At 34.1% G+C, this 7,921-nt stretch overlaps 1 pseudogene; it reads left to right on the top strand.

The window, feature by feature from the left end:
- Positions 1-1,118: 1,118 nt before the first annotated feature.
- Positions 1,119-1,889, top strand: LOC150056782 (small ribosomal subunit protein eS1 pseudogene; annotated as a pseudogene).
- The last annotated feature ends 6,032 nt before the right edge of the window (positions 1,890-7,921 follow it).

The raw sequence follows: 7,921 nt of genomic DNA, 5'->3' as shown, positions 1-7,921 counted from the left end.
ATTTAGCTTGCCTCACAGCTCAGGAACATTTGTGGAGGGCAAATAGAACACAGATAATATACTATAAAAATGAGTAGATAAACACAAACATAAAAAATTGTGAGCTTTTGAATTAACCTCAGCAAATAAATTAACCTATTTCTACATAAATGAAAAATACAAATATATCTAGATATCCACCTAGTTACAGAAGTATTTTCTAAAAAATAGCCCTAATTTAAAATAATATAAAATAGTAGTTGCAAGGTGTTAGTACATTGATAATTTTGTTATTACCTGGAGAAGTGTAATGTTTCATCCCCAAAGTGTAGTATTTGTGTGATTATATTATTTATAAATAATATAATCACATATTTAGAAATAATTTGTGAAGTAAATATTTCAATAGTTTCTAAGTTAATTTATGTTTACATTGTGGAAGAAAATTATGAAACATGTAGACATAACTATATCTACATACATATGAATATAAATAGTCATTAGCATATCACAGCTCATGTACCATTCACTATATTCTTGATTATTGCTGAAAACTAAATTTCATTAGTCTTATAAAACAATGTGAATTTCAACCTTTTTCCTACATGTACATAGTTATAATCAAAATTTTCAAAAACATGAGAAGGGGTATCAATGTGTGAGAAATAATGCAACTACCGCTTATCAAATGTAAATGTAACATATCTATACATTATCCTGACAATAAAAAAATCATCTGTTACATCTCCCTTATCCCCTACTGCCCTCAACTACCCACTTCATACATAATTGAACATTTTGTATAGAATTTCCTTTGCCAAAATTAACTCTTGAAGATCTAGAAATTTCACTTGACCTTCCTCTCCCACCAGAAATTTCCAAATAAAGTTTTTAGAAATTATGACCAAATAACTTGCTTAATTTTTTGAATTTCTATTTATTTATACCTTGAACTCTCAATATATTGTATTAGTCATTTTGTCCTCTCTTTAATAAATAAGTGATTTTTGAAATTCTCTTTTCTCATTTTCTTTACTCATTGGAAATGCTAACTGTGGATTTCTTCTGCACTGTTTTAACATTACTAATAAAGTGTTTCTTAATAGTGCCTTGAGCCTTTTGGCTCTCTGACCAGCACCATGGCTGTGGGAAAGAACAAGCGACTTACAAAAGGCGGTAAAAAAGGAGCTAAGAAGAAAGTGGTTGACCCACTTTCTAAGAAAGATCGGTATGATGTGAAAGCCTTGGCATGTTCAGTATAAGAAATATTGGGAAAACACCAGTCACAAGGACTCCAGGAACCAAAATCTTATCTGGCCATCAGAAGGGTCGGGTGTTTGAAGGCTGCCTTGCTGATGTGCAGAATTATGAAGCTGCACTTAGAAAATTACTGAGGATGTTCAGGGCAAGAACTGCCTGACCAACTTCCATGACATAGATCTTACCCGAGACAAAATGTGTCCATGGTCAAAAATGGCAGACCATGAGTGACGCTCACATTGATGTCAAGACTACAAAGGGTTATTTGCTTCTGCTGTTCCGTGTTGGCTTTATTAAAAAACGCAACAATCAGATCCACAAGACCTCTTATGCTCAGCATCAGCAGGTCCGCCAGATCCGGAAAAAGATCATGGAAATCATAATCCAAGAAGTATAGACAAATGACTTGAAAGAAGTAGTTAATAAATTGATTCCAGACAGCATCGGGAAAGACATAGAAAAGGCTTGCCAGTCTATTTATCCACTTCGGTAGAAAAGTAAAAATGCTGAAGAAGCCCTAGTTTGAATTGGGAAAACTCATGGAGCTTCATGGTGAAAGTGGTAGTTCTGAAAAAGCTACAGGAGATGAGACCAGTGCTAAAGTCGAGCGACCTAATGGATATGAACCACCAGTCCAAGAATCTGTTTAAAATTCAGAGTTTAAATGATGACATATAAAAGGCCTATTTGTGAAAAAAAAAAAATAGTGCCTTGATAAACTCCTGTGAAGTGTCCTATTGAGAGAATCATCTCAAGGTTGATATTCAAATGGTCTCTGCACTACACTCCATTGGGCATTCTCGGCCATGCTGAAATTGGACAGAATGTGGGTTTGAACATTAATTGCACTCAAATTAAGGACTCAATCTGAATTTCTTAGGCTATTTCTTATTAACTGTTAAATAGATTCACTCCAGGAAATCTACCTACTAACTCTTGGTACAGGGTCCTAATTTTACTGTCATGTGAAATGTCAATGTTTTCTCAGAAATATTTAATTTTCAAATATGTTAACAAAAAATCCCTCAAAGCTGGACATAGTGGCTCATGCCTGTAATCCTAGCTATTCAGGATCATGGTTCAAAGCCAGACCGGGCACTAAAGAACATGAGACTCTTTTTTTTCATATATTTTTATTGTAATTAATAGAAGGGTTACATTATATTTGGATAGAAGGTGCATTAATTCACATACATTGATACCCTTTCTCATGTCTTGGTCCCCATTTCCCTCCCCCTGACCCCCACCCCTCATCTTGTTTTCCCCCCTTCCCTATCCAGTTCCAAATAACCAAATACAAATATATCCAATATATCAGATAACAAAGTGAGATACTGTAACAATATGAGATAACCAAGGGATGGCAAAAGAGATGAGAGATAACATAGTACATTAAGGACAACAATCATTATATCGCTTTTGTTTCTATATCCTAAGGTCCTTTCATTTAGTGTCATACTATATGGCTTTTGTTTCAATATGCTGGAGGTCCTTTCATTTAGTGTCCTACTATATGGCCTTATGTATCTAGGTTTTGCTCTATTGCAAATCTCTGCTAGGAGAGACCAAGGTTTCTACTGATTATGACAAATGAGGTAAACCATTGAGCCTATGTTCTTTTGAGTCTGGCTTACTTCACTTTATATGATTTTTTCTAAGTCTTTTCATTTCCTAAGAAATGGGGCGATGTCATTCTTTCTGACAGCAGTGTAAATTTCCATTGTGTACATATACCACATCTTGTTGATCCACTCATTAACTGAGGGAGAACATGAGACTCTTACCTCCAATTAAGCACTAGGAAACCAGAAGTGGCTCTGTGGCTCCAGGGGTGGAGTGGTAGCCTTGAGTTGAAGAGCTCAGGGATAACGCCCAGGCCCAGTGTTCAAGGCCCACAACCAACAACAACAACAAAAAAAGTCCTCAAAAATCTGAAAAATTTGAAAATAGGAGAATATCACTTCCAATCTTGCATAATGAGATGCCACTTTTCCACCTTTTAAGCTTTGCAAACCAACATTTCCATTTGTGAGTATGTCTATGTTTGTACGTATGTCCATATATATATATGTATATATATATATATTTGGTGTATTTTCCCCTTGTAATTAAGATTACATACCTTCCTTGATAATGACAGCCTCTTTCCACTTCAAAGTCAGCATACTTCTCTCTCTCTGAGGACTCTTCCCAAGCCCTGTCTCTCACAAAATGCACCCACTAAACTTGAACAGAAGGCCACGCTTCCTCACCCCACTTTCTTATATCACAGTTAGTGCATAATATTTTTTTTTGTCTGTCATGGGGCTTAGTTCTTCATCTCAAAGCTATCATCCTACACCTGGAGCCACAGCACTACTTCCAGTTTTTAGTGGTGAACTGAAGAGTCTCAAGGTCTTCAGTACCCAGGTTGGCTTTGAACCATGACCCTCAGATCTCAGCCTCCTGAGTAGCTAGGATTACAGGTGTGAGCCACGGCTCCCTGCATTGCTCCACCTTTCGAACTACATCTATCGCGAATTTTATTTGTTTGTTTTGGTGTTTTTTGTGATCAAATAAAGTCTCTCAAATAAAGTGGAGATAGGATTCTCACAGGCATTTCTATCCAAGTTAATTCTGAACCTTCAGAGTAATACCTTCAGAGTAGCTTGCACCACAGGGGTGAAGCAACAGCATCGGTTTCATCTATACTTTGAAAATATTTTACAGATAGCATTGTCAAACTTCACAAATTCTTTTGGAACAATTTTAAATGTGAAATTATCCTGATTCTTGATAAAAGAAAAACACCATGAAAACATAAAAATGAAGAAAAGTTAAAAAGATAAAACTGTTATTTAAGTGCTAATTCTAAAACTTGATAAAAAATTCTTGTCTTCTTCAGAATGGAACTTTTCCAAAATCTTCATAATGCTCACAGTTTTGCTCAAAATAACATCCCTGTCAGATTATGAAACTTTTCTACATTGTAACAATTTTAAAGGATTTCTCTGTCACAACTACAATGAACATTAGACCTGAAACTACCACTATAATACGTTTTATAAATAAATACAAAGAAAATATATGATCATGTTGAGCAATAGTATTATTTTGAATGAACTGTCTCAATTTTTCTAAGGCATTTCCTAATGAGATTCATTCTGAGTGTTTTCAGGTACTTATCAAAATAAGGCAAACAGTTCAGATATGCAGCATTCAGTATGAATGAGTATATTGCAAAATTATAATATATGTATAATTTCATATAAATAAAATTCTTAATAAAGATTGCATTTTGTTCCATCTTACCAGTACATTCTACCTATGTGTAAATAATGTTTTTACATCTCATAATTACATTTCTAATACAGTTTAAATGCAGAAAAATATTTATCAAAGTAACCTCATTTACATATATTATATATATTTTACATATATGTATGGATATATATGCACAGACTATTACATTTCATTTTGGTAGGCTCTGTACACTGTCCTTTTTACAGAGAGGCTTGGTCATGGATTACATGGTATCATCAACAAATAAACATTACCAGTTTTTGTTCTTTTTCACTTAATTGATTTCTGAATTTCTCAAAGGAGCAGGAAGTACAATGAACCAACCAAGGACACAAAATAAATTTTAAAACTTCATTCTAGTCAAGGATAATGGCTTACACTCCTGTTTCTAGGTACTTGGAATGTAAAGATAGAAGAACTAGAATTGAGGCTATCCTGAGTACCAAGATTAGAGATAATCCTATCTCAGTAAACCATCTTGGCCTTATGAATACCCTACTGCATTCCAGGCCACTGGGCACAGACTGTGCCTGTACACAGAGCATAGATTTTGGGTCTCAGGTTTGTTTTGGAACAAAAATGAAAAGAAAAAGAAAAAAGTATGAGACCTTTTCTGAAAAATAACTAAAGCAAATATGCTTACAGCATGACTAAAGTGTTAAGAGTAGTTGTCAAATTAAGCTTAGTACCTCAGTAATAACAAAACAAGCAAACAACAACAAAACTGTCATTTTATTTTAAATATGTTTCAATATAGTTGATTGACAGTTATTTGTTCAAGTAAGTAGTCAGTGTTTTTTTATAGATTGTTTATAGCTTCTTTATTTTTTGTAAAATAGGTTTGGCTCTGTTGATATTTCTTTATAAAAAATATCCCTGACACTTATGATAAGAACATCAGAACTCAAAATTAGCTATATAAAATTGAATCTCATAAGTTATCCAAAGGAAGTTTCTCCTAGATTCTTTTCTGAAGCCTGTGAACACACTCTAAAAATCCAATAATCATCAGTAATTGCACTCAGTGAAAAGCACAGAGAATATTAATTTTCCAATCATATTTTATTCCTTTTAAATATCTCTCAGAATTTGTACCTATTTACTGAGGCTTCTCATCTAGGCTTCTGCCACAAGTGACTATGCATTATTTATGTTAGAATAAATTATGTCCATATCATAAATTACATTGCATATAATAAGATATAATATATATTCAATGTACATTATTTACTCAAAATACTTAAATATTTTAGTACACATAAATTAGTTTTGTCTATTCCATTGGTATTAACTACTTCAATCAGTAATTAATTACTTTTTTCCATTTTGAAAGTAAACACAGATCTCATGTTCAGAGTCCTTTCTGAGAACATTTGCTTGCAAAAAAGCAGCAAGAGTACTTAAAGGAAACCTGATCACTTAATTTCCATGCTTGCTTCTTTCAGGCTATTTAACTTTCCATTAGTTCATTCAACCACATCAGAAGTTGTCTGTATGTTAAGTGGCAACAGGAACTTTTCACTACTGAATTTACATTATATGCTCCGGTTTAGGAACCTAAGAGTCACAGACTCTTCTGTGACTGCATGATTTTCCTACTTAAATTCTACAAAACTAGAACAATTCATTCAGAGAATGAATTTCTCAAAATGTAGTAATATTAAATGGCTGTATCAAAGAGTTAAAACTATATTTGACTAGTGTCTGTAATCTTAGCCACTCAGGAGACTGAAATCTGAGGGATAGAAGTTGAATCCATCCTGGACAGAAAAGGTAGTAACATTCTTGGTCAAACTGAAAGAAACACTTCCTTGTCCAATCTCTGTGTAAAGCCAGGTCATGACTTCAATGGTGGTCTTGGAAGATCAGGTGTCCAGATGCAAGCACATCTACAGGGGTTACAGCGAACCATTTATTCCCTGATGCATCAATATCGCCCTTGGTTTGAGTCATACGGGGTGAAGAATATTACCAGCCAATATTCATGCTTCGTTATTTTCTTTTTGCCAGACTTAGGGCATGAAATCTAGAAGTGGGCTCTTTCCTTGAGCTCTTTTTTATTCAAGGTTAGAGCACTATCACTTGAGACACAGAGTCACTTGGGGCTTTTTCTGTGATTAACTGGAAATAAGAATGTCACTAAATTTCCTGCCCTGGCTACTTTTGAACTACAATCTTCAGATCTCAGACTCCTGAGATCTGTAGTAGCTAGTACTATAAACATGAGCCACCAGTATACTACTATCTTGGGTATTTTTAATTGAAATATTATTTTATGATTGGCCACTTTGAAGAAGATATTGATTGTGTCTGCACTTGTTTATTCTCTTGTGTTAGGAAGGCTTTACTGGATATGTGAATTCTGACATATTCACAGTTTTTATTTTCTCCTTTTACTGTGATCCATCCTTCCCCATTCTACCTGACCTTTTCTTATATCCTGTTCATTGCATTCTGTTTGCCTAGGATCTTCAAAATGCATGAACTTTGCAAATGACACACCATTAATCCATAAAATCATTATGTAAGAAAGCATCTGGGAATTTTTCAATCAGGATCAGATGCTTTGTCTTGACATTGGGCCACTATTGATTCATCTCCCAGAGTAAATAACCAATAAATTGAAAAACTTCAGGTATGACTTAAGAGGCACAAGGGGTAATGTTTAAGCCATGAACAAAAGATCAAATAAGGGCAAACATTTGAAATCAAGTTCAGGTAGAGGAGGAAGGTGTCACAGTATGTATTCTGCTATTGCATTTTAAATAGTTTTTTTCTATGCCAATTATAAATAATTCATACCTTTTGGCTTCTAATGGAATCCAAAAAATCTGTGCAGTTTTTCATTTGCTTTTCTGTATTTTCATCTGATCTACATAGATTTCACTGATAGATCTTTTATTCTCTCGTACTTCAGTTTGATTATATTGAAGTATTTTACTTGTCTTCTTTCATCACATAGACTGTTCTTACCATTCTTCCCTTGAGCTCAATAACTGAAATATTTTAATCCAATTCTGATCTGTTGTCATGTGATTCTTGACTTTTTGTGGAGTTACATGGACTCTATCTGTCATAATTCTTGCATTCTTGCACTGATATTTGCCCATTAGATGTCAAGTTATAGATGAGTGGTTTTAGTTACCTAAAGATAGTTCTGTGAAAAATAATCTCTGTGTTCTGCAATGACTGGATAATGGGTACAGACATATCTAACTATCAACTACAATATACAGCTCACTAATAAGGAATACACTAGCCCAGTATGCATGAAAAGTTGTAAACCAGTTTTTTAACTAAAACTACAAATCCTCAGCTGTGTGATTGATACCACCAACCATTTTGTAAAAAATTAAGTGAGTGACCAGTGTTTTCACATGGGTCAGTAGGGTTTATAAAA

Source organism: Megascapheus bottae, chromosome 11, assembly GCF_031878675.1.
Source record: "Megascapheus bottae isolate mThoBot1 chromosome 11, mThoBot2.hap1, whole genome shotgun sequence".
NCBI classification, from domain to species: domain Eukaryota; kingdom Metazoa; phylum Chordata; class Mammalia; order Rodentia; family Geomyidae; genus Megascapheus; species Megascapheus bottae.
This window is presented reverse-complemented; position numbering and strand designations above follow the sequence as displayed.